Raw genomic sequence first — 27,535 nt, forward strand, 5'->3', positions numbered from 1 at the left:
GGACCAGGAAAGAGGGGAATGGAGAGTTATTCAACTGGAGGCCTGATGCACGAAGAATTGTGCAAGAATGGGCCTTCCTTGCACACCCTTTCCAAGACATCAGACTCAATTCTGCCTCCACAGGGGTGGGAGGGGTGAAATGCTTTGATAATCACTGAAGCACAGGCCTGTGGGAGAATCTGGCCTCATTCCTCTCCCCCTTCCTGGAACTCTCAGGGAAACAGGGAAGGATCAAAGCCAAAAAGGTAGTGAAAGAAGGAATAGCAGGTAGAAATAGCCACTTCCAGGCAGGCCACAACGCGGCATGTGCAAAGGTCCTGAGCTACGAAGCATGTGTGAGGAACACTCCTCGGTGGCGGGGGCCTCATGTATGCAGAAGGAAGTCAGAGTGAGGAGGGGGCGAATGGTGAGAGGCCGTTATTGACCTGCTACCACACACTGTCCCACATCACCATCCCATAATCTTTAAAATAATCCTAACGGGCAAGTATCAGCACATCCATGTTGTGGATAAAAAAATGAAAACTCAGAAAAAGTAACTTGCCAGAGGAAACACAGCTGGTATGCAGCGAGTAGGGATTCAAAAACCAGCTGACTCCTAACCTCACGCTTATTCCTTCAGCCCCTGAGGTTTCAGAACCTAAGGCCGAGCTGTGAGCTCTGGAACCAGAATCCCAAATCCCAGTCTACACCTCGCTAGCTGTGTGATCTGGAGGAAATTATCTAATCTTCCGAGTGTCGGATTCCTCGGCGATAAAGTGGAATGATCATAGCACCTACCTCGTGTGGGTTTAAGAGAATTAAATGTGATATTGCCAGGGAAGTGCACTGCACGTGGTAATGCCAGGGAACAAAATAGCTCTTATTGCTCATTATGCTTAGGTCTGTAGGCACCCCCGAGAAGCCCCCACAGACCCCCACAGACAGACTTACAGCCACGGCTTGTCCCTGGCTGAGTCCAGTGCAGTCTTTGGAGCAAGGCAGATCCCAATCCCAGCCCTGAGAGAGCTCACGCTGTGCAGTAATCTTGCAAAAGCAGTAGGAACATCCTGGAAATGATCGTCCTGCTCCCCAGTCTCGACTCCACGGCCTGGGAAAGTGATGCTGCAGATGCTCAGTGGGACGCAGTCTAAGCGGTCTCCGTTCTCACGAGGGTGAACATAACAGAAACAACCAGGGCTGCCAACTCAGCTACCCACTGCCTCCACCATGGGCTGGGCCCCCACTGCACAGCACCTTCTGGGACCAGGTGACCCACAATCAGAGCATCAGTACCAGGAAGGCCTTGGGAGACGGTCTAATCCCACCCCCCTCAGACTGATGGGAACGCTGAGGCCTGGAGACCTGCTTACGGTCACACTGAGCCAGTGGCAAAGCTAGAACACAGCCCTGGGCCAACCAGCTCCCTGGTCTACTGGAGTTCCCAATGTACTCTGCCATTCCTATTTGGTGTATGAAGTTTAAGTTTACATTTTCAAATTTCCAGGGGTTTAGTCATCCCTACAAGCCTAACTCTGGGGAAGGCAAGAACTTTGGGCAGCAGCTAAGGGCATAGGTTTCAGACCTGGCTCTGCCACTTGCTGGTGGGCAGATTATTTTGCCAGTCACTGCTGTTTCCGCTTCTGTACAGCCTGCCTCCCAGAATCATGTGCATGTAGAATGAGAAAAATATAAAGGACCTGGTACAATGCTTACTATGGAGGAAGCCCTCAATAAATGCTTTGGTTGGAGTATGTTGCCAGCAGGTAGCAAAAAGTGACCTCCGTCTCAAAGTTTTAGTTCTCTCGCTTCCTGTCATCAGATCATGGAAGTGTTAAGGCTGGCAAAGGCCCCATTTTACAGATGACAGCACTGAGACCCAGAGGGAAATGATTTGCTCCAAGAGCAAGTCAATGAGAGAGTTGAATTGGAACCCACATCTCTTGACTTTTGCTGGCAGCTCCATCAGCATGAGCTCTTTCTTACTCTCCAGGCAGCTATGTTTGCACATAAATTTGCCGGGGGGGAGGAAGGGGGGAGGAGGATGATCTTTCAGACCGCCATACCAAATGTCGCTGGACTGAGCCAGAAGGAACTGGAGCGTCCTTGCCGTCATGGCGGGACAAGACCAGAGTGAGGTGGGCTCTGCGCTGGCAGAGCAGGCCAACTGGGCCAGCAGCCAAAGTGGCGCCATGGGCACCGCTCGGGGCCCTCTCACCGGCGGCATAATAAAGTAATTATGGAATTAGGGATAAAATTAGTCACTTGTGTAATTATTTTGCCAGGAGCAAGAACAGAAGAGGCCTTTTAAAGAGTTGTTCCTTGGCCCCTCTCAAGAGCATTGCTGCAGAGACGCAGATGAGTGGACACACACACAGACACACGTACACGCTGCGGTGACGGCGGTGGATGGGCAGAGCTGCGTGGTTTCCTGTAGCAGTGCCTCACCTACCAGTCCCAGCGCTGAGGCCAGGGGCCACATTCTCCGATGTCTGCCTCATGGAACACCCTCGTCACACTGTCACAGGGCGCACAGCCTCCCTCCGGGCCCTTCATCCCGGAGAATCTGGCGGCACAGACTCATGTCCCTCCCGCCCCACAGAATACCAGGCCTGATCCCCTGGCCCTTTGGTGGTAGAATTCCAGCAGTACCTGGGGGTCCCCTAATCCAGAGGGACCCCTGCTATTGACAACCCTGGTAGTCGGAATAATGCCCTCCCCCACCCCCAATGTCCATGTCCTAATCCCTAGAATCTATGAATATGTTACCCCCTCGTGGCATAAAGGGCCTGGCACACGTGGTTGGGTTAAGAATTTTGAGATGGGGAGATTATTGTGGATTATCCAGTGGGCTTAATGTAGTCGGTCACAAGGATCTTATACGTGAAAGAGGGAAGCAGGGGACTGAGAGGCAGAAGGTGGTGTGATGATGGAAGCAGAGGTTTGAGAGATGCGATTGCTGGAAGGGGACCATGAGCCAAGGAATGTGGCAGCCTCTAGGCCACATGTGTCAAACACAAGGCCCGCGGGCCAAATCCGTCCCGCCAGGCCTTGCAATGTGGCCCGCACCATGCTGTCATCACTGCACTCCGCTGCGTTTCCATCACAATGACAGTTTATGACTGTTCAGTAAACCATTCGGCCCGCGATTTAGGCTGGATTTTAGATTTTGGCCCTTCTCTGATTGAGTTCGACACCCCTACTCTAGGCGCAGGAAAGGGCAAGGCACAGATTCTCCCTCGGAGCCTCTAGAATGGACACAGGCCTGCCGACACCTTGGTTCTAGCCCCGTGAAGCCCACTTCCAGAATTCTGGCCTCCAGAACAGTAAGGTAATAAACTTGGGTTGTGTGTGGCAATTTGTTACGTTAGCAACAGGCAACTAACGTGGCCACCTAAGGAGAGGTCCTTGGAGCCCACCGTCCCCTCCAGAACTGAAGCCCTTGATGGCACTCCCTCCACAAGGCCAGAGTGTGTCCTTAATGCACCTCTAGGGAACAGGCTTGCCCTGAGGGCCCAAACTCTAACCCAGAGAGGTACCTTTGGGGGAAACAGTACCCCAGAAAAAGGGATAGGTCTGAGAGGAAAGGGAGAGGCCCCACCTTACAGCTCCACTCCAGGGACTCAGTTCTTCCACCACATTCTCCAACTCAGGGGCACCAACACCCACAAACCATTACATCCCCAGCGGTAGCTGCCATCAGGAAAAGGGACCCCCCAGGCGGGAAGTCTAGGTTCCGGCCTCACCACTGTCATCGTGGCTCAGCATCTAGCAAGTGGCGTGCTGTATGCTTCCAAGCCCTACATGGATGATAAAGCCCCATGACGACCCTGTGGAGCAGTCACTCTCTTCCTGTCCACCTCTCAGCCAAGGAACTAGACTCAAGAGGGTGGAGAGGGGCCCCCGGTTTGAACCTAGGCAGCCTCACTTCACATCTCGGAGTGAACGCTGGGCTGGACAGAGGATGGTCCCCACGAGGAACTGGCTCTTCAGCCCTGAGAGGAATCGCAAACGGTTCCTGCCCCATCACCCTGGATGCTGGGCCTTAGAGTGGCACAACCGTCTGGCAAGAACCTGAACGGCATCCATAGCCCATGACCCGGAAGTCCCTCCTGGGACCCCACCCTAAGAGACATCATCTGAAATACAGAAAAAGCACATTATACAATGTCCACGGCAGTGTCATTCCCAACAGCAGAAACTGGAAACAACCCAAATGTCCACCAACAGGAAACGGGGAGAGAGGCCATGGATCTGATGGAATCCTCCGTGATGACGCAGAAGGTGGCTCCACACACACCGTTAGGTGGGAATCTCAGGAGGCCCACGGCCACGTGAGAAAAGAGCAAAGGAATGAAGGGGGAAGGAAGCATGTCAACCTCCCAAAAATTCTCGGGAGTCACATTTTTCCTCCTGTTTCCCAAAATCTGTGGACTGTGTTATTACTTTCATAATATATATATATATATATATATATATATATATATATATATATTTAAAATAAAATAAAAATCCTACAGTATTTGTAAAAAAAAAAAAAAACAAGAACAGAACTGCAATGGAGCCCTGAGGAAACCACACAGTGAGTAGTCAAGCTGGGAAGGGGAACAGGCAAATGAGGACTGGTCAGAGAGAGAGTGGGAGAGCGGGAAAGAAGGGTGTGGTGTCCCAGAGACCAAGGAGAAATAGGGAGGTGGGGTCGCTGGGTCACTGAGCCAGGGAGGAACTGGTGATCTGACACTTGGCCCTATTCCCCCAAATGCATTCACAAGGCAACGCAGGTGCCAAGAAGGCTGTAATGATCGACCCCCGCATACACCCCACTGAGGAGTCTCAGAGTGTCCCCAGGAGCAGCACTTCCCCTGCACACCAGGTCCCCAGAAGAAGCACTGCTGCGCCACCCCATGGCCCTCCACTCCTCTCCCGGCCCAAGCAACCCACAGGTGCCTCCCAGCAGGATTTCCTCCTGTCTTCAGGACAACGCTCTCCTGGCCCGCAATCACTCACCAATTCTACCCCCTGTGTTTCCAGAGGGACCCACATGCACACACACGCACACACACACACACACACACACGCACACACACTCGCTTCTTGGATCCTTCCTCAGCCTCTGAGACATGTCCCTTAGATTCTTTGCCTGCTCCATGTAAGCAGACACACAAGCAAACCCAGACTTGCAGCCTGCTCACACTTATTCCTCCCACCCGCATACACCCACCAGCCTGCTTTCTTCCCCTGAGAACCCCCTTCTTCCCACTCATCACAGGCCCCAGACAAACCTGAGCCCAGCAGGGCAAGTCCACTTCCGACTTCACTGTCCCATCCCTGCCTCCGCCCACACCCACGCAGGCAGTGGCCACGTCTGGACTGCTGCTTCTCTAGCCCAGAGGAGGAGGGGGTCACGGGGCTGAACGCTAAACCAGGCTCTGAAGCCAATGACCTAAGAAGCCAACTCTGACCCTCAGTCCAGTGAGTCAACAAGAAGTGGGACCAAGTCATTACCAGATGGCCCGCACTACCCCCCCCCCCCCCAAGAAAGCTCACATCAATTACTTCAGTTTACAGCCCAAATGCAGGGCCACCCTCCCGGTCAGCCCGCGATAATGCGAGTGGCTGGGCCGAGACCAAGTCAGTACCAATTAGGCTGCCCCTTCCTGCCAGTGAGCTCAGCTTCATTACTTTGCTCCATTTTCAGCTCATCTGAAAAATCTTCATTTGAGTTCCCTGGAGGATCTTAAAAGTGTTTTTCAAACATTAACTCTGACACACGCCTCCCCCACTCAGACATCACCCACCCAAGGCAACGTTTTTCTCGCCCTGCCGTTGGCACTGCCAGGATCGAGCAGCATGCACTGTCTGCCACGCGGAACCACAGGCCTTGCCACTTCAAACCCTACTCCACCACCTGGCCTTTTTTAGGGGAGAGACCCATATGGCAGGCATCTCATCTCACTCAGTCTTTGCAACAATCCTGTGAGATGGGATTTGGATTCCTGGGTCATGGATGTGGAAAATGAAGCTGAGCAGCCCTGCCAAGGTCACCTGGCCAGCACGTGGCCGAGTCCGGCCTGGCACCCAGGACTGCTGCACTCCAGGGCTCTCCCAACCGCCCCACCTACCCCAGCAAACTCTGTTCTGCACGCTGCCCAGGCCCACCCTGAGCAGAGACGGGTCACCCACCATTCACTGCCCTCGGCTTGTTCCCCTGAGCCTGGGTCCAGGTGGTGGGCTGGGACGAGAGGGGCTGCAGGATCTGGGGCTTCCAGGCGAGGCTTCGGAGAACACAGCTTTCCTCGAGGAGGATGGGGAATGCTAAGAGCTGTTTGCAACTCCCTATTCTATCTTGCATCTTACAGGACACTTATAAGTGAGAACATGGTCAGAGAGCCCAGGCAAAAGGCCAACTGGGAGGGAATATGGGAGGTCAAAAAGGAGAGAATGTAGGCTGTGCGGTCAAGAAAGAAAGAGCTGCAAGGACGAGAGAATTTAGCCCAATGCCTTTGTGTGTACAGGTAGGGAAACTGAGGCCCAGGGAAGGAAGGATCTACCCAAGGCCTGTGACTGTGCCAGGATTCGAATACGGGTCCTCTGACTCTTATGCTAGCTTTCCTGGAGCCGATGCTGCCTGGGATAAATGAATGAGCAAATACCCAAGGAATCCCATCACCTCTAGAGCTGAGAGGGCAGACCAGAGACCAGCACGATGCTTCCAGGGGCACCCAACGTCTCTCTGGTCTCTCAACCTGTGGAAGATGTAGGCAGGAAAGAGGCACTTCCATTCACAGCTCAAGCTCCACCAGGAACCAATCACAGCCCTGGAAGAAGGCAGAAACTTTGGTTCCCCTGGCAACGCAGACAAAGGACTCTCCTCAGCACAGCCATCAGCTGGAGCAGAGATGTGGCTGTACCCCACCCATCCAGACAGGGCAGCACTCCTCTCCTCATCAGGAGGAAACCCACCCAATTCCCCTGGTCTTAGCCCCCACCTCCAGCCACAATCGGGAGAAGGGGTATGGATGATGGATGGGCTTCTGAGTGAGGGCTGACTCGGCGAGGGGGGAGAGGGAGAAGTGGGGAAATATACACACCCAGGGGCCTGTGTAGAGGTTCCTCAGTTGTCACTCCTCTAAGAGGCAGGGCCAGCAGCAGAAGCACAGGAGCCTGGAGCTAGAAGGGAGGCGCCTGGCCCGGGCCCAGCCCTGACATTAATTCACAACTGGACCTGAGCAAGTCTCATCCTCTCTCTCTTGGGGCCTCATCTTCCTCATCTATAAAGTGTAAAAGCAAAGATTTAGAGTTCTTTGGAATGACACCTCCCAATCCACACTCACCAAAATAAAAATGGGCAGGGGGGTGGGTTGCCAAAACCAGCTTGGCTCAGTGGATGGACCGTCGGCCTACGGACTGAAGGGTCCCAGGTTCGATTCCGGTCAAGGGCATGTACCTTGGTTGCAGGCACATCCCCTGTGTGTGTGTGTGGATAGGGAGGGAGGTGCAGGAGGTGGCTGATCGATGTTTCTCTCTCGTGGATGTTTCTAATTCTCTATCCCTCTCCCTTCCTCTCTGTAAAAAATTCAATAAAATATATATATATTTTTTTTAAATGGGCAGGGGGGCCAAGCAGGAGCTTGCCTTATACCACTTCTGAAAGGCTGCCAAGTTCTGATCCGGCCTTGGGATACACAGTACATTCCACTAACGGGTACTGCCTCTTTCTACACTTTAGGAAAACAAGAGTCACAAGAAAAGCTGGACTTTTAAAACCAGCTTCCAAATGAAATCCCTAGCTTTGGCCACCTGCAGGCCACGACCCCACCCCCTGGCCCAGGCCTTAGTCCAGCAGGCAAGAGGTATGCACAGTCTCATCACGAGGGGAGGAGTTAATCACTCGGAGATTTTAGAAAGATTTTCCACATGGAGAGTCGAAACGAAAAAAAGAGGGCTTTCTCAGGAAGCTTCTCAGTTCCCAGAAAAGTCGAACTATTGACATCAAAACCCACATGCACTCCCTATGCTTTCAGCTTTACAGTCCCTCAGCCAGCCTGTACAGACACCCGCAGTCATCAGGATAAGGCTGCTTTCCCTTCCCCTCTTCCCCTCCCTTCCCCAGCAGGCCCCACCCTCCGTCCACTCTCCCTCTTCACCTCTCTGATGGTTCCCTCCTCTCTGCTTCCAGGTGCCTGAGCTCAGGTTCTCACCGGGGCCATACCAACATCTTGTCCATCGGTCTCCGGGCCTCCATGCCCCTCCAACCCATCCTCCTACCGCCAGCAATCAGATCACATCACACCCTGCACTGGCCCTGACCGCCCTGGGATGAAGTTCCGGCTCCGGCCCAGCGTGCACTTGCTGCGGGATCGGGGCGCCCACTGCTCCTCCCCTTTCCAGCACAGCGAACTCCCACCACTCCAAAGCACCCTCCTGTGTCCTGTCTCTGCACTTTGCCTTTGTGCTTACAGTTCCCTCTGCCTGGGGTGTCCTTTCTGAACCCCCCACTGTTGAATGAAGATAACAGCTCGCCTCTCCTGGGTGCTCAGTACGTGCCAGGTGCTTTGCTAAGCCCTTTGCACGCACTACAGTACTTCATTCATCTTCACTGAGACCCTGTGAGGCAGGGACTCAAAGCAGCCTGTGTACAGAGGAAGAAGCAGAATTGGCTGTGAATGAACCTGGCAGAAGTCACATGGTTTATCAGAGGAGGAACCAAAATAGAAATCCAAGTGTCTGGCTCTTCAGTAGCCACCATCCTCTGCTCCCCAGGAACCCAGCAGTGACGATGTGGAATTAGAAAGCACAGCATGCTCCCAGCAGGGCCACTTCCTCTGGGCCTCAGGCCTTGGCGTTTGCCTCTGGAGAGGGCCTGCCTGTTCCTCTTTGAGTTTGCTCACCACCCTGCACTCCCCCACTCACCCTGTAGGGCCTCATCGCATAGGTGATGTGCCTGGGCCCACACCTCAGAAGCAACGCTCTATAGTTACAGTCGATGGCCCAGCAACGACGCCCAGCAATGTCTGAGGTGTAAGTTCACACATCGGGGACCACACGGATCTGGTACCAGCTCATCTTTTCAACCTGAACTGTCCTCTGCATCCCTTCCCCAAGGCATGCTCTAGCCACAATATATCGGTGGGTATTCACCATCCATGCTAGTTCTCACTAAAAGCTGCCGTTTCCTGAACACCTACTAAGACCCCTGCCCTAAGCCAGGCACCCAACGAGCACCTTTGTTTCCCTACAACTCAGCCATTCATTCATCCAGAAAAACGCTTCCTGAATACCCACTCTGTGCCATGCAGTGTGGAGTGCATGCAACATGAAAAATAAAAGGCAAATGACTACAGTGATAAGCAATGTGAGGAATCGGAGACAGGGGTAGAGAGCAGGGCACTGGGGCACAGGGCGGGCGCTGTCTAATTAAACTGAGTTTAAAAGGTTAACAAGACCCAAGGCTGCAAAAGGCCAGGAAAAGAGAATTCTAAGCAGAGAGAACAGCACATGTAAAGGTTTGAGGTGGGGAAGAATCTGTGGAAGACCCAGAAGACTTCTGTAGCGGAAGTAAAGGACCCTGGGGAGGTACATCACTGCAGAGGGGGAGGCGGGGCGGCTTACTCAGGCCCTGTAGGCCCTGGTGAGGAGTTTAGAGTTTATTCCAAGGGCAGAGGAAAGACACTGAGTGACGTGGTCTGACTGATGTTTCACAAAGATCATTCCGGCTGCCATTTGGGAATATAGGTAATGGAGATAGAGATTGATGATATAGATCTAAGCAAGTCTCAACCTGTGAATAGATATATATAAAGATGGATGATATAGATTAGACATAGACATAGACATAGACATAGACATAGACATAGACATAGACATAGACATAGACATAGAATGTATGCAAAGTACCTGGCTTAGCACAGGCCCATAGGGGATGCTGAATAAATGTGAATTCCCTTTTTCTTCTCTCTCTGTCCCCAAGCTGGGATTGTCCTCTTTACCTAACTCCCCCTCCTTCTGACTTGTATATTGTCAGAACTTAGAGCTTCTGAGGACATAGGCCTTGTACACTCTTCACTGTTAGACAGGAAGAGTGTGGTCGAGCTATTGTGCCTTCCTTCCTTCCCCTGAGCTGGACCCTGGTGGATGTGAAGGTCAGGAGGAAGGGGAGGCAGCAATGCTGAGGCCCTCCTCCTGGGTTCTCCTCCTGCCCTCACTCCTTCAAGGAGAAGCTCAGAAAGCTGGTTCTCAGGTAATAATGGGCTCAGGATAAGTGGGGGAGGGAAAACTAGAGTAAGCCCCACCTCTAGATAAACTCTCCTTCTGCTTGAGCCAGATAAGGGCAGGCCGGACTACAGAAAGAAAACACTTCCAGCGGAGACTGGATACTCCTGGATACTCGCTGGGCTGTTAGCTGATCCTATCACCATCCTAAGAAGGGTCGCGGCCCTCACCTGAGGCCCTCAGTGTGCTATGACTTGCCCAGAGACAGAGAGAAAATGGCAAAGTTCTGACTAGAATCGCTGTATGCGGCGGCCTGAGGATGGCTGAGCCCGAAGCCCCGTTGTGCAGACGGAGACGGTGAGGTCCGAGAAGGGAGACTTGTCCGCGGTCCGCGCTGAACAATGGACAGAGCCAGGAACAGGCGTCTGAGCGGCTTCCGCTTTCCCGTTCCCCGTGCAGCTCCCCTGGAGAGGGGGGTAGGACCGACACAGAGGTGAGGCTGGGATTGGGGGTGGGGAGGCAAGGACAGGGCAGCACTACCTCCTCTGGCCTGCCCTGCCCCACACCTGGCTGCTCATTAGTGTAGCAAAACCTGTCCAACCAGTCCCCGTGCCAGGGCCAAGTGGCAGAGCCTAGAGCCGCAGGGCCCTGGGCAGGCTGCAGATACGAGAGCCGGGTGACAGGAAGAACACACACAGGCTCCTCCTTGGCCTGCCAGCCAAACCGACGCTGTCCCAGGGCCTGGAGGGGTGCTCACAGCCGTCACTTCTTCCCCCGGGATCAGGCACAAGCAGGACTCTCCAGCCTGCCGTCCCCATCAGGCCCAAGGGCCTGCCCTCTGCTTTTCCTCCTCTGGACACTCAACACATCAGCTATCAGTGCCACTAGGGCAAGAGACCAGGGAACTAATCTGGGAAACATGACAAGAGGCAGGAAAACACAACTAAAATGACACACAGACTCATCTCCCTTCCCAACCCCAGCCATCGTCCTCTGCCTTGGTGGGTACACACATGTGCTCCCCTGCCTCAATGATCAAAGCCCGGGAAATGGCTAAGCACAAGATGCAACTGTGGGGCCAGGGGGCCAGGTGACCTGTGTCCTCAGGTAGCTCTGTGCCACCCTGTGCCATCGTGTAGATGTGCAAAACCTGCCCTTCTCAGTCTTTAGGTCTGCCGCCCTTCCTGGGGAGGGGCTGGGGCAACGCCACAGTTTCAGGCTGGCTCACGTGGCAGGGCCGCCTCGCTGGAGCCTGTCCCACCAGCTCTAGTGCCCCCCCGAGGAAGCCAGGCCCACAGGCCAGCAGGAAGCTTTCGTCCTGGCCCGGTGCTCAGAGCCCAGCTCAGAAACCACCTCCAGGTGTCAGCCTGGGCTCCTGTGAGCACAGGACATGGGTGTCAGGCGAGTGCCTCATAAACATGAGGGACTACTTTCCTACCTCAGCCAACCCCTTCCTTACAGATAGGGGAGAGGAGGCCAGAGAGGCAGGTCACACAGCAGGCCCGGGCGGAGGTGGAACCACCGTCCAGCCCTACCCCCAGCCCAGGACTCCCAGCGCGTGACGCCTTCCCCAGCAGAGACTTTTTTCCAAATTCAAAAATCATGCATGCCACAGGGAAACCGAGACACCTTCCTCAACGCCCCTGGGGAACTGCCAGAGACTGGGACAAAGTTCTGCTCAGCACCAACCACGTGTTTGCCTGCTGTGCTCATCTCTGTATCCTAGCATGTGGGACAGTGCCTGGCAGGAACTGAGGGGAACTTGCTCAACTAAATCAAGACTCAGTGGAGCCAAAACTGGTTTGGCTCAGTGGATAGAGCATTGCCCTGCGGACTGAGGGGTCCCAGGTTCGGTTCCGGTCAAGGGCATGTACCTTGGTTGCGAGCATATCCCCAGTAGGGGGTGTGCAAGAGGCAGCTGATCGATGGCTCTCTCTCATCGATGTTTCTAACTATCTCTCTCCCTTCCTCTCTGTACAAAATCAATAAAAATATATTAAAAAAAAAAAAGACCTGAACTAAAATCGTGGACAACCACTTCTCCTCTCTTAAGACTCACAACCACATTTGTAAAGTGGAGATGGTGACAATTTCCTGCCTCCACCAAGGAGTGCTCTGAAGGTCACGTCAGTGATGCGTACAGGGCACTATTAATAACAACAGCATTGTCATCCCTGGCCCCCAAGAACCCCAGTCTCTAAACGTCAATTATCATCATCATTACAGTTATCAACAACGCAGTCACACCTACCAGCCACTAAGCACTCGCCTGTGTGCTAGGCGCGTGAGGTGCATGCTTTCTGCATTCTCACTCGGGCTCCATCACCTCCGAAGTAACAACTACTACCGTCTCCATTTTACAGATGGTGACGCTGAGGCACCGAGAAAGGAAGAATCTCCTTCCCATTCTCACAGGAGGCAGGGCCAGGGTCTCACCACGCCTGTCTGAGTCTGCAGCTCAAGGTCTTCTCAACTTCACTCCCCTGCCGAGGCAGGGGCATGCTGCCTTGTTAAAGTGACTCCCCGTTCGCTAAAGCCTGGCATGGCCCGAGTCTTTTTGTTTGTTTTTTTTTTAATATATTTTTATTGACTTTTTACAGAGAGGAAGGGAGAGAGAAAGAGAGCCAGAAATGTTGATGAGAGAGAAACACCGACCAGCTGCCTCTTGCACACCCCCCACCGGGTATGTGCCTGCAACCAACCTACATGCCCCTGACCGGAATCGAACCCGGGACCTTTCAGTCCGCAGACCGACGCTCTACCACTGAGCCAAACCAGTTTCGGCCATGACCCTGGAGTCTTGTGGTCGCTTACTGACCCTTGTAATAGTCACCCTCCCGAAAGGTAGGACTGGCTGGTTTTGTTGTCCCTGTTTAACAAATGAGACAACGGAACCTGTAGCAAAACTTGGCAATCATGTGTCCTAACTCATTGAGAAGAGGACACCAGGAATATAAAGGTCTATAGAGAGTGGATCCAGAGCAGGCACTGAGGCCCAGAGAGGGAAAGGGGCCTGGCCAGGTCATTCATTCAGAGCTTTCCTGAGACTTATGTGAGACGTACATAAGAAGAAGGCGATGCTTGCTATTCTAGATTTATAACGCTGCCCCCACTTCCCTTTGCATCGAGGGCTGGCATCTGACGCCGATCTCTTTCCTGGTCTGAGACTTAGTTTCCCCAGGTACCAAGTGGGGAAACTAACGTTGCTCAGCAATGAGTTCTAGAAGCCAACGCCGCTTCCGCAGGCCCACATAAGGCCCGGGAGGCCCGTCCTGGCGCCTTTGCTCCCCGCTGCCTCCAGCCCTGGGGACGTCTGGAGGTAAAGAACATGCCAACACTATTCAGAGTTGTGCAACCACCACCACTATCTAATTTCAGAGTTCCAGTTGTTATTAGCAAGTGCTGAGCTGGAGCCCCCATTGCCCCCTAGGAACTCCAAGCTCCTCCCTGGTTCGGCCCAGATGCCACTCTTCTGGGAAAGCCCACGGGGGCCGTAGGAGGGATTTCTCTGGGGCAGAAGTTGAGCAAAATGTAAATACTCAGTGGACACTGTGTTCCACTTAGTGAAACAAAATTGTAGGTGTTCTGGGAAAGAGGCTCACCATATCAGCACAGGCCAATCCCAAGCCTCTTCCCCGGCCTTGCCTGTCTAGCTGCCCTGAATGCAACAATTGTACTGACCAAGGCCTCAGTTTCCCCCTCTGCTCCCCAGCTAGCAGGCTGAAACATATGCCTCCAGTGTCCCACAAAGGGATTCTCTCCAACTGATGGTTAATCACACCCGCCTGTTGGAAGGAAAAGGCCAGCCTGTTCATCGGCTAAGATTGGCAAAAAGCAGTAGGTTGGGACTGGATTGGAGGGATCCCAGCATTTTTGTAGGCAGCAGAGAGGTGGAGAAGGGTAGGGGAATTCTTTCCTTGGGAGATTCTTCATCCCCATGGGCCTTATCACCTGGCTCACACCTACACTAGAATCTAAATCCCTTGCATTTTTTCCTACAAATATCTTTAGTTTTTACCCACAATCCTGAGAGGTAAGGCAGGAGGGTATCATTATCCCCATCTTGCGGTGGGTTAATTGAAGCTCAGAGAAGGTAAGAGACTTTTCCAAGGTCTCACAGCTAATGAGTGGTAGAGCAGAGCTAGAAGATAGAAGCCAGTGTCCAGGCTTCTTGCCACTGGCCAATGCTGATGGCTACTGGGATAGCTTCTGGGACTGTCTTTGGTCCAGTAAGGGGAGCAGTGATATTCTGTGTAAACTGCTGTCAATTCAACCACAGCAATTTTGTTATGTTTCCTACAGGGATTCTGCTGCCCCCAAACATTTGAAATACCCTATTCTAATGGCTACTCAGAAGAGCATTGAGAAGTAGCCAAGGTTGCCCTAGCCCAGTGGTCGGCAAACTCATAAGTCAACAGAGCCAAATATCAACAGTACAACGACTGCAATTTCTTTTGGGAGCCAAATTTTTTAAACTTAAACTTCTTCTAATGCCACTTCTTCAAAACAGACTCACCCAGGCCGTGGTATTTTGTGGAAGAGCCACACTCAAGGGGCCAAAGAGCCGCATGTGGCTTGCGAGCCGCAGTTTGCCAACCACTGCCCTAGCCAATCTGGCTCAGTGGATTGAAGGGTCCTGGGTTCAATTTTGGTCAAGGGCACATGCCCGGGTTGCAGGAGAGGGCATGCAGGAGGCAGGCGATCAATGTTTCTTTCTCATTATTGACGTTTCTATCTCTCTCCCCGTCTCCCTTCCTCTCCGAAATCAAAATATATTTAAAATAAGTAGCCAAGGCTGATGTGTCCACCCCCATTCTACAGAAGAGGAAACTGAGACCCAGAAAGTGGGAGTGATAAGGCCAAACCACAGAGCTAGTCGGTGTCAGAGCAAGGACTGGAGTGTGGGCCTCTGGACTTGCAGGCCAGATGCCTGTGCAAATCTATCGTTTCTCACATTTCCTGTCTCCTCCGGTAAACTGATGGTGATTAATACCTAGAATCTCGTCTTTCTCGGCTCTGACCCATACAGAGTTGCCTGGCTACTTGGAGGGCTTCCAGAAGCTTAAGGAACTTGTAGAATAAACGTATGAACCAACCTCTACCCCCCCTATCACACCCCCTGCCCCATGAACACTTACACTTAGTTCCCCTCTCCCCGCCCTTTTGCTCAAATGTCAGGGAGAGACCAGCAGGCCCCCTCCTAGGAGCTCCTAATCCGCCTCCTCTGTCCTGGCTGCGCTGTGGCTGTGGACAGAGGATTCCGTGTTCCTAGTGCTTCCTGCCCAGAGATCTCCGTGGGGCCCACGTACTGGCAGGAAGGAGCCAAATCACTCCTTTTAACTGGAGCTAAAGCCACCCCTACCCCCCCCACCACCACCACCACCACCAGGATCAGCATTCTCCTAGCTCTGTTTGACATTTATTCTACCTGCCCTGGCCTGGCTCAGCCTAGCCATCCCTCATAGCCCCTGCTCCTTAGACACACACACACACACACACACACACACACACACAAGTTCCCCTAAGGGTGGTCGGCAAACTGCAGTCATATGCGGCTCTTTGGCCCCTTGAGTGTGGCTCTTCCACAAAATACCACGGCCGGCCTGGGCAAATCTATTTTGAAGAAGTGGCATTAGAAGTTTAAATTTAAAAAAAATGGCTCTCAAAAAAAGAAATTTTGCCCAAACCGGTTTGGCTTGGTGGATAGAGCGTCAGCCTGCAGACTGAAAGGTCCCGGGTTCGAGTCCGGTCAAGGGCATGTACCTTAGTTGCGGGCACATCCCCAGTAGGGGGTGTGCAAGAAGCAGCTGATCGATGATTCTCTCTCATCGATGTTTCTAACCCTCTATCCCTCTCTCTTCCTTTCTGTAAAAAGTCAATAAAATATAAAAATAAAAAAAAGAAAGAAATTTCAATCATTGTACTGTTGATATTTGGCTCTGTTGACGAATGAGTTTGCCGACCACTGCTCTAGGGCCTAGGTGTACAGAGATGCCTCGCATCTAATCAAAAAATAAAAACCAGGAGAAACCAAGATGGCGGTATAGGGTAGACACCCAAATGCAGCCTACCACAACAAATTGAAATTTAGAACTGGAAAACAGCATTGCCCTGAAGCACCGGACGGCTAGTTGAGAGGAGGCTCCGCCATCTGGGAAGGAGAGAGAAGGCACGCTGAACCTCAGGAACTGTGAAGGTACGGAGAACTGTGTGCACGAAAAGGCGCTGGCTTACTCCCGGCATGCAGAGAGGGTGGCAGGGCTGAGTTCGCTACTGGCGTACTCCCGGCGCGCGGAGAGGGCAGACAGCTAACTCGAGGCTGGCTTTCTGGCTTTCTTGTTGGAGAGGAAAACAGAATCACCCTATTGCTCTGATAGACAGCCCCAGACAGGGAGAGGCAGACTGTCAGGCAGCGGGCAGAGATCTCTCCGAGGTGTGTGAAGCCAGAGGCCATTACTGCAGAACTTGGGGAGGAGCCACTTGGGGAGGAGCCACTTGGGGAGGAGCCGAAAACAAAGCTTGTCTGCACCAACCCGAGACTCCGCCCCATCCAAGCTGAGCACAGAAGCTCTCCCAGAGGCTGGCTTTCTCTAAGGAGGGACCAGCCGGAATCCAAAGCTTGTCAGCGCCTTTACCAAAGAGGTGCGCGTGCCTGCAACCAATCTTCCGAAACTCACCTCGAACAGGATTTTTCTAAGGCGAGACTGACAGGGAACCAAAGATTGTCTGCGCCACCCCGAGACCCCACCCCATCCAAGTGGAGTACAGAAGCCCTCCTAGCTGAGACACTGCTGATCCTCACAGCCAATTGGCTTGGAGAGCAACACTTCCCAGTGATACCAACAATAAGCAAGGCTTAACAACAAGACTGCACACACAGCCCACAAAGGGCTACACCAAGACTGTCCACCGCAGGTAACTGGGAAGGCTGTGCTACTGGGCTCTACCAGAACACCTAACACACAAAACTATTCCATCAAATCAGGGAAACAACTAAAATGCAGACAAGAGGAAGGACACAAAGGAAGGAGATGGAGGAAAAGAAAAGATTGGACATTGAGTTCAAAACTACAGTTATAAGGTTATTCAAAAATATCCTAATAAAGGCCGATAAAATAAATTAGACCTATGAGGATATGAAAAGGGAGCAATTAGGAATGATAAAGGATCAACTAGAAATGAAGAAAACATTGTCTGAAATAAAAAAATATTACACAGAGTCCTAAAAACAGACTGGAAGATCACAAGAATCAAGTCAAAGATTTGGAACACAAAAAGCCAGAGGACACTCCTCTACAGAAGCAAGAAAAGAGAATCCAGAAAGTTGAAAATAGTGTAAGAAACCTCTGGGACAATTTCAACCAACCAACATCAGAATTATGGGGGTTCCAGAAGAAAAGAGAGAGCAAGATACCGAAAACATACTGGAAGAAATAGTGACAGAAACTTCCCCCACCTGGGGAAAGAAATAACTAACAAGTCCAGGAAGCCCGCAGAACCGCAAACAAAAGGAATCCAAGGAGGACCACATCAAGACACATCATAATTAAAATTCCAAAGAGTAAAAGACAAAGAGAGAATATTAAAAGCAGCAAGAGAAAAGCAGGTTGTTACCTATAAAGGAGCACCCATACGATTGTCAGCTGATTTCTCAACAGAAACCATGCAGGCCAGATGGGAATGGCAAGAAATATTCAAGGTGATGAATAGCAAGAACCTACAGCCAAAAATACTCTACCCAGCAAAGCTATCACTCAGAATCAAAGGCCAGATAAAGAGCTTCACAAATAAAAAAAAAGCTAAAAGAGTTCATCATCGCCAAACCAGAATTATATGAATTGCTGAAGGGGGTTATTTAGGAAGAGGAAGAAGATAAAGATAAAAATTATGAACAACAAATATGTAACTATCAACAAGTGAATCTAAAAACCAAGGGAATTAAAAAATCTGATGAACAATATTAACTGGTGAATATAATAGAATCAGAGGTATTGAAGGGGAGTGGACTGACGATTCTCGGGAGAAAAGGGGAGTGGGGGTGTGGGAAGAGACTGAACAAAAACTGTGCACCTATGGATGAGGACAATGGGGGATGGGGAAAGGACAGAGGGTGGAGTGGGAACCTGGTGGAGGGGAGCAAATGGGGGGGGGGGGAAAGAGAGGAACACATTTGTAATAATCTGAACAATAAAGATTTATTTAAAAAATAAACAAACAAATAAATAAATAAAAATAAAAACCAGAGGATTCCAGCATGACAACATCACAGCCGTGGCAGTTGTGCCTTACAAATAACACCATAATGACTTGCATATTACCTCACAATTTCCCCATCAGGGTAACTTCATTGGCTGGATTCCCTCTCCACTCCCTCACCTGCCAGAATCACAGGACCATGGAGTCAGAAGGGGGCTTTGACACGCCCTGGGCAAGTGGTTTGCAAACTGCCCAGCACATAGCCAAGGATGGTACCATGTCTAGGGGCTGCTGGGGGCTGAGGAATTAGCTAGGTGGAGTCCCCAGCCCTGCCCTAACTTCAGCCACTGCGGAAACCCCTTTAACTGATTTGTACATTGCAAGTCTTTCAAGTTCATTTGGAAAGGAAATTTCCCAGCTGGAAAGTTTAAAACCAGCTCATTTACTCTGACCCCACCTTTCCCACCCCTCCCTCAGCCCCTCCCACACATACACACAATGGATATATATATACATATATATCCCTGAGGCCAACAGAAGGAAAGGTAGCTGCCTAAGGTCGAGTAGTCATCAGTGGCAAAACCAGAATGAAAATACCCTCTCCTGAATCCAGTCTACAACCTAGCAGTGGTTAAGCAAAAGAAAACAAGGGCTTCAGGTTCAGCTAAAACGGTTTCCAGGCCCAAGGCCACACCCCCAGCCATGGTGGCATGGTTAAGCAACATAGGCAAAGCATGCTGTCTACCACAGAGTTGCTTAATGAGTAAGCATATTAGCCCCTACCACAAATCAGCCAAAACCAGAGAGGACCTGCAGCACAGCCCCCCCTCCCCTTTTTCAAAGCCACCAGAAATATGTGGCCTATACCAATCCTCATGCCTCCATGGCAGTAAAACGTATCAAAACCGAGAGCCTGAGGACCTGGAAGACCAGCCCGGGTGGAAGAAGAGGAGACAGGTTGTGCCAGGGTAACACTCACCGGTCCTCGGTCCTCGGTTCACACCGGCTCCCTGGGGGGAAGGACGTCAGTCAGGCACCTGAAAGGAGGAAACGCTGTTAGCTCCTCTGAACTGAGATCCTGAACCCAGCGTGGAGCTGGAAATTGAGAGGCTGGCATTTGACTCTCTGAGGAACCTGGGGGAAGTTGCAGAACCTGTTAAGCAGAAAGGTCTCTGTGACTATGCGCAGAGAGCAAAAGGGAAAGTAACAAAGGTGATGTTGGCGTGGCCAGCAGGGGCCAGGCCTTCATGGTGAAGGTTCAGTCTTGATTCCAAGAGCACTGGGGAATGGCTTGTAAGGTAGAGACTGGATTGGGAATGGGCACAAGTAGCTTTGGGTGTATGAGTTAGGAAGTCATTGTAGCTGTCCAGGGGGCATGTGACGAGGACCCAGACTGGATGGTTGCAGTAGAGCTAGAAAAAGTGGTGGTATCCACAGACGGTGGTGACGGACTGGATCTGGGGCATGAAGACAAGCAGAGACCTGCCTACTCCTCAGGCACTTCCTTCCATGTCAGTCCCATGATCTCCGGCACCCAGGAAAGAACACGCCCATTGCTCTCGCACCCTGGCCTATCCATGCCTCAGGCTCCCCACCTATAAAAACAAATAAGGTTGGACTCGGTGGTCCCTTAAGGTCTTTTTAGCATGAATAATCTGTTCTGGTATAATTTGCTCACCAGGTATGTAAGCCCCTTCTCAATCATCTTTAAGCCCCAACTCCAGGCCCGGCCTGGCACACAGTGAGGCGGGCGGGTTGCTGGAGAGAGAAGCCTCAGTTCCCCCTGGACTCACACGCCGAGAACAGTAAACCTCCCGTGGGCCGAGACGGTTCCACTTCACATTTATTTGATGGCCACGCTGGGACTGTGAAGCTGTTCACAGTTGTGAGTGCACAAAACACAGAGCTTCTTCCTTTATTATTATTTATATTAAGTATTGTATTGTTTTCCATACAAACAACGGTGAACCTACAAGGTGAGTAGGAAGGTCACTTGGGCTGAGGTGGTAAGAGCAGGAGCAGAAGTTGTGTGCCTGAGAGCCTTCTTCCTGGCCCAGCTCTGGAGGCTGGGCCCGCGGCAGCATCAGTCACCCAGCAACCTGCTTTGTTTCCTAGCACCCAGGCTAATCCTGAGAGGCAGTGTGGCACAGTGGTTATAAGGCTGGACCCTGTAGTCCCACAGACTGGGTTTGAATGCTGGCCCCAACACTCTCTAACTACGTGGCCTGGAGCAAGTCACTTCACGTCTCTGAGAGTTAGCTTCCTCCTGCTGGAAAACAGGAGCAATAGTGTTGGCTTCCAGGGTTACTGAGAGGATTAAATGAGATGATGCTGTGGAGAGCTCAGCACAAAGCCTTATCAGCAATCCAGGAGGCAGCCGCGCCCCATACAGCTGTGAGCGCAGACCCAGAAAGGGGAGGTGATGCACTGAAGACAGGCACAGCCAATCGGTGCGGGCTGAGACCTGGAGCCCAGGTTTTTAGCCACCAGGTTGTGTGTACACCATGATACCTGCTCTCCAGATGAGCAAGTTGAGACTAAAAATTTACAGGACATGACCAAGGCCACAGAGAGAATTAATGGTAGAAGAGGAATATAAACCTGGCCTCCTTGATGAAAAAGCCCATGATTTCCCCCCTGTGCATCCAAAAAGTAGATGTGTGTGGAGATTTCAGGTCTCAGGGCCCTTTAAAACTGGAACGGGGGAAACACAAATCTGGGCTGACTGGAGGGCAGGTGGGGGTTGGGGGAGTACTTTGAGAGGAAACAAGAAGGAGTTGGTGAAACAAAAGCCTCTTTCTCAGAAGCCCTCCCTAGGGACTGGGCAGGAGAGGAGGGGGCTGACAAGCAGGGCCATCCCCCCTGCCGTGGCCGAGCTGAGGGCTGAATCTAAACAAACAGAAACAGTTCCAGCTTGGTCATCAACTTGCTGTGTGATCCTAGGCAGAACACACACACACACACACACACACACACACACACAGTTCTCTGTTTCTTCAGCTCAAGAACAAGACGGTTGTACTGAATGGTGTCAAGATCCCTTCCAGTTACAGGAGACTAATAATAACCATTCCTCACAAGTTCCTGACTCCTCATCAGGCCCTGATTCTACAGCCCCAAAAGGTGGCCTCTTAACGTTGGTTCCAATGTTGCCACAATAGGGTTGGGAAGCCTGCATGCAGGTTCTGGCTGTTTAGCCAAGTCACTTCCCCTCAACAGGTCTCAGCTTCCTCATCTGCAAAATGGGTACATATCTTTGTCTGATCACCTATAGTACTAAGGAAAGATCCAAGGAGCTACCTCAAAGACAAGAAATCCTCTGAGGTAATGAACAACGCACCCCCCAAGTCGGCATCCCAAATATCCTTAAGCTCTTTTAACGTCAACTCCTTTCCCTCTGGTCTGTGTCCCCTTCAGACAAATAAAACAAGAGAATACAAGCTAACAAATCCAAGCAACCATCCACCCACCCACCCACCTAACAGTAATAGCAACCGCCACCACAGCTAATACCTGACCACTCACACAGCCAGGCATTGGGCTAAGTGCTGCACTTGGACGATATCTCAAATAACAAGGTAAATCCCACAATTAGTCTAGATTTATAGAGGACAGACTAAGGTTCAGCAAAGTAAAATGACTTGCCCACCATCACACACAGAGCACGTGAGTAGTATGGCCACCAGTAGTAGGATAAGAACTCTTCATCTTATCCTTGGGGCTATGGGGTTTCCAGGGCAACATCTACAGGGGCAGTGAGTGAGGAATATGTGATCTTTATCCCTCCCAAGCCTCCGCAAATAACTAGTCATTATAGTTACTGTATTATCATTTAAATGTGTCCAACACAACTCTCTCATTAAAATAGCATTGTCCAATAGTGAGACACATATGTAATTTAAAATTTTCCAGTAGCCATGTTTTAAAAAGTACAAAGGATTGGGTGAAATTTATTTTATTTATTTATTTTTATTTAAATATATCTTATTGATTTGTTTACAGAGAGGAAGGGAGAGGGATAGAGATCTAGAAACATTGATGAGAGAGAAACATAGACCAGCTGTCTCCTGCACAACTCCTACTGGGGATGTGCCCGCAACCAAGGTACATCCCCTTGACTGGAATCGAACCTGGGACCTTTCAGTCTGCAGACAACGCTCTATCCACTGAGCCAGACCAGTTTCGGCTATTTATTTATTTTTTAATTTATTTTTATTGATTTCAGAGAGGAAGGGAGGAGACAGAGAGAAACATCATTGATGAGAGAGAACATTGATTGGCTGCTTCCTACACACCACCTACTGGAGATCGAACCCGCAACCCAGGCATGTGCCCTCGACCGGAATCAAACCCGGGACCTTTCAGTACGCAGGCCAATGCTCTATCCACTGAGCCAAACCAGAGAGGGCTGAAATTAATTTTAATGGCATACTTATTTAACCCAATATATAAATTTCAACATGTAATTTGGCTCAGTGGGGAGTGTGCAGGAGACAGCTGATGGATGTTTCTCTCTCATTGATGTTTCTAACTTTCTATTCCTTACCCTTCCTCTCTGTAAAATAATCAATAAAATATATTTAAAAATAAATAAAATAAAAATATTATTGAGGTATTTTACATTCCTTTTCCATACTGAGTCTTCTAAATCTGGTGTGTATCTTACATTTAGAGCACATCTCAATTCTGTGTTGTTGTTTTTTTAGCAAGAGAAAATAACCAAATTTAATATACACATATGTATGGGAACCCCACATACATGAGTCAGAGACCACACATGTGGTAGAGTTTCCAGCACATCTCAACTCTGACACTAAATTTTCATCAGATATTTAGATTATCTTAGCCTTTATAATTGAAAGCATATTCTTAAAACTGAGTTCCCAAACATATGTAGAACTCTTTCAATAACTGGAGATATTTTTTAAATCTTAAGTTAATCAAATCAAATACAATTAAAGCTTCAGTTCCTCTGTAGCATTAGCCACCTTTCAATGCTTAATGGCCACTTGTGGCTGGCAGCATAGCTCTACAGCTGAGTCCTAGAGGGTGGGGTGGTGACCTCCAAGTCCATAAGCCAGAGCTAGGCCCGCGAAGGTAAAGCTGACTTTGAATGGAATGGTATCTTGCTCATTCAACAAACCTCGACTGAGCCCAATATTAATATCTACCTACAGCCCAAATACTCAAATATGAGCCTAATGCTAATATCTACATCTGAGATCTATTATGTTCACCGTGATGGTAACAAAGGGATCAGAGGGTGTCACTTTGACTCAGAGGTGGGCCACCTGCCCAAGGTCACCCAGCTTTGACCCCAGGCCTGACTGACTTGGAAGCCTGAATCCTGTCCCCAAACGCTAGACGGGAGCCCCACCTGGGGCTCAGCCTTCTCAACGAAGAAATAAGCCTTTGCCGCTGGTCTCAGCCACCCCACCTCCCCCAGGAGAGTGGCAGAGAGTGACCTAGCACCAAACACCGGATGAAGAGGGTAAACTAGAAGGCGAGCAGGAGAAAGGCGTGGCATGGCCTGCACTGGATGGGGGTCCTGTGTCCAGGGCTTAGGCCACTGTGACACCATTCCCCCCAACCCCCACCCCTACCAGGCTGGAGGCAAAGCCGGCAAGGTCCCCTGGCAGCCTGCCCTCTGGGTGGGTCCCGGGGGTTGGGCGCCCTGCCATCCCCCCCACACACACACACACCCTCCGAGAGCACTCACCCAGAGCCTTTTGGGCCAGACCAGAGCCAGGACTCACCTCCCAGGGTCACCTCAGCTGGAGTCCAGGGAAAGGCTCCAAGGGGCAGCCCTCCGCTGAAGGAGGGGAGGGGCAGTTCTGGAGGCAGATTCCGGAGCAGGGAAAAGGTGCCAGGTACCGGCCAGAAAAACCTGGTGGCCCCACCCCTCTCCAGGGGAGCAAAGCTAGCACTCAGCCCGGCAGGGTGAAACACTCACCGGCCATTGGGTTTAACAATTAACTCCGCATTCCTTTTCAGCAGGAAGCCGTTCCAGCAAAAAGTCCCCGGAGGGTAGGGGCACTTGGAAGGAGACAGAAGGTGTGAAGGGAGAAAGCCGTGGCCAGTGAATCCCCTCACCTCCTCTTCCCAGCATTCCCTCCCAACCTGGAACAGCCCTCGTGGGAAGGCATAAGGTCCATAAAGTCGAGGCAGTGATCTGGCACACAGTAGGTGCTCAATAAATATTTTTAATTAGCAAACAGGGGGACGTGGTGAATTAGAATTAAACAGGCCAGATAGGTGAGCAGACTGGGGAGAAGAAATTCAGGAAGGCAAAAGGTGGCTTGCCCTGGGCCGGGCACCTCCCTAACCTCTTTGACCTCAGGTCCTCACAGAGACCAGGCTGAGCTGAGAACTGGGATGGCAGCCATCCAGGGCAGGACCAAGGCTTGGAAGGGCCCCAATCTTAGTTCTGCTCTTCCTAGCTATGACATTTGGAGCCCTCGTGTCTTCTCCCCTAAAATGGGGGAGATGCCGCGTGGTACCCTGTACAGGGCTACTCAGGGCCGGGCTTACAGATGCTGAGATGCTCTGTGACGTTGAAATACAGTATCTCTGGCTGCTCGGCAACAGCCTCCTCTTCTCGGGCCACCTGTGAACCCTCCACATCCCAGCGTTCCCCTGGCTCCCACCTACGTGGCCTTTTTCCTCTCTAGGAAGGAAAGCCCGGAACGATGCCGGCTCCATGCCACTCACATCCCACTCACCTGCGATCACGCCCTCACACACATACCCTGGCAACAGATTTTTCCCAATCTGACATTTGCTTGTCATTTATATCCCTCCTCAGGTTCCCCGGCCCCTTCCTTTTCCCCCAACCCCCTAGCACAGGCCTAGGTCCTGGGGCCACTCAGGCAGGCTCCCCCTCTGGGCCTCGGCTTCCCAGCTGTGTAATGTGGGGGTGAGGAGGGTGGAATCGGGAGGTGGCATCTCCTGCAGGCTACCTCTGAAATCTAGAGATTATGACATTTCTGGGATCAATGTGCATTTTAACTTTAGACAGGTCAGAGTTCAGATCTCCACCTTGGCCAAGGAAACAGGTTTCCCTGTTATTACGGAACAGACTCCAGGTGAGCCTATGGAGAGGACTGGGGCATCAGACCTACCTCTCTCCTCTCCCCCCCTCGCCCTCACAGCCCTTCGCAGCTCAAGCCTGGGCAGAGGGACAAAGGCCCTCCCTGATCACTGGTCCCCTATCTCCTCTATAAAGCCCTAACTTTTCTGCCCTATCTTTCCAGTCTTCTCACTCCCTTGTTCTCACGAGCAGTATGATGAGGCATCAATCCCCCAAATTCTTCTTAGCAAGACAAAGCTTAAAGCCCCCCTAAGCCCCTCCTACGTGAAGATTCTAGAGCTGCTTCTGCTTCCACTCTGCTCTTCCCGGCATCCTTTCCACAGCTCTCCAAGCACGTGCCCACTTCCCCACCTCCAGGCTGGAGCTCCGCTCCTGACCCTCCACAGGGAACACGTCTCCACGCACAGCCACGTCTCGGCCGGATGCTACTCCTTGTAGGAGAGTCTTACAGCCGCTACTTGACCTGAAGACCCTGGACACCAAGGAACTGCAATGATTTTTCTCTCTCTCTCACTCTGCCCGCAGCACGATGCTCAAAACACCGTCGATGTCTCATGATACACCAATGATAATAACCATTAACTGAAAAATAATGTATTATAGCCATTTATTGGCCATTTGTTCTTTACAATGCTCAGACCTCAGCATTCTACACATATCATTTCAGTTAATCCTCCCAAGTCCCCAACAGACTTGTCATCCCTACCTCTTTGCTTTAATTGAGGCTCAAAGAGGTAAAATGACTTGCCCAAGGTTCCATAACCGGGAAATGGCAGAGTCAAGACTGGAATTTAAGTTCTTACCCACTGCCCGGCTTGGCCTCCTCCAATCCACAAATAAAGGATCTGTGAGAAGTCACGCCCGCCAATAAGGGGCCACAGGCGCTCTGAAGAAACCAGCCCAGTTCAGAGCCAGATTCTGCAAGTAGAACTTAATAACCTGCTATTAAGCACCTGTTCTGTGCAGAGCCCTGTGCTAGGTGCTGGGGAAAATAATAATAATAAATAATAATAATAATAATAATAACAATGACTGAGACATCCTAGGGTTCACAATCTCACAAGAGAGACAAGTCATGTATCAGGATAAAGCCAAGACCAAGCAGAACTTGTCCCCAGAAAAGAACAGATAAGGAGCTAAAGGAATGCAGAGGAGGGAAAGACAAACCCCATTGAAAGGGTGGGGATAAGAGGGCTAATCTCACAAGGCTTTGTGGGACAGTGGTTGGTACCTGAGCTGAGCAGAGAAAATGCAGTGATTGGGAAAACTGGGCATATCCCCAGGAACCTCAGGAGATATTCTCCAAATCCCTCCCCTTGGCACTGGCCCCAGGTGTCCAGCTCAGAAGAGGCCATCTTGAGCGTCCCCAGACTCACAGGCACCTGATTCGTTTATGGAGAGTGGGCGAGGAGAGAGAGAAAGGGCTGAGCCTCTGGGCCTGTTGTTTGACAGGAGAACCTCAAGGGGCTGGAATCCAGGCTCTACATGAAATCTCTGAAAATGGAGACACTATGACGAGGGATGGCCCACTGGAGGGGTGAAGCAAGAAAGGCAAAGAATATGAGTTGGGCATCAGGAGACCTGGCTTCCAGAACCACTGGCTTCCAGATCAAAGCTACATGGAACCTTGAGCTTATCTTGTCCAAGCCCCATTTCACAACTGGAAAAACCTGGGCCCAGACAGGGAAAGGGACTGATCTACAGTCCCTCAGCACTCTCACCTAAAACCAACCATGTGCTGAGGGGTAGGAGAGATCTGACTTCAATGCTTGACTCTACCATGACCTCCCAGGTAACCCCCCCACCCCCAACATTAGGCTCCCACTCTATAAACAACCCTGAAGACAGTGGTTCCAAAGGACATGGGTCATGACTCAAAGATTCAGATGGTGCCTATGCCTCCAATCCCGAGATCAAAGCATACTCTCAAAGGTAGTATGTCGTTTCAGACGTTCATAAACATCTGAGGACACTCTGTCTCCCAATGACAGGGAACCTGTTAAAATGGGCTCATTCCAGGGACCCACCACGGATCCCATCCTCTCAGGGAGCAGCTGA

The 27,535-nt window shown here is 51.2% G+C and overlaps 1 protein-coding gene across 14 annotated transcripts in view; it reads right to left on the minus strand.

The window, feature by feature from the left end:
- EPB41L1 (erythrocyte membrane protein band 4.1 like 1) overlaps positions 1 to 27,535 on the minus strand; it is a 120,217-nt gene that overhangs the window by 84,601 nt on the left and 8,081 nt on the right. For 13 of the 14 annotated variants that reach the window (XM_045574642.1, XM_045574649.1, XM_045574646.1 and 10 more), the window contains exon 2: positions 19,367 to 19,424. The exons of the other annotated variant lie outside the window; for it this stretch is intronic. The gene's annotated coding sequence lies outside the window, so the exon portion shown is untranslated. The remainder of the gene's footprint in view (positions 1 to 19,366; positions 19,425 to 27,535) is intronic. 14 annotated transcript variants of the gene reach the window in all.

Source organism: Pipistrellus kuhlii, unplaced genomic scaffold (genome assembly GCF_014108245.1).
Source record: "Pipistrellus kuhlii isolate mPipKuh1 unplaced genomic scaffold, mPipKuh1.p scaffold_m20_p_6, whole genome shotgun sequence".
Taxonomy (NCBI): Eukaryota; Metazoa; Chordata; class Mammalia; order Chiroptera; family Vespertilionidae; genus Pipistrellus; species Pipistrellus kuhlii.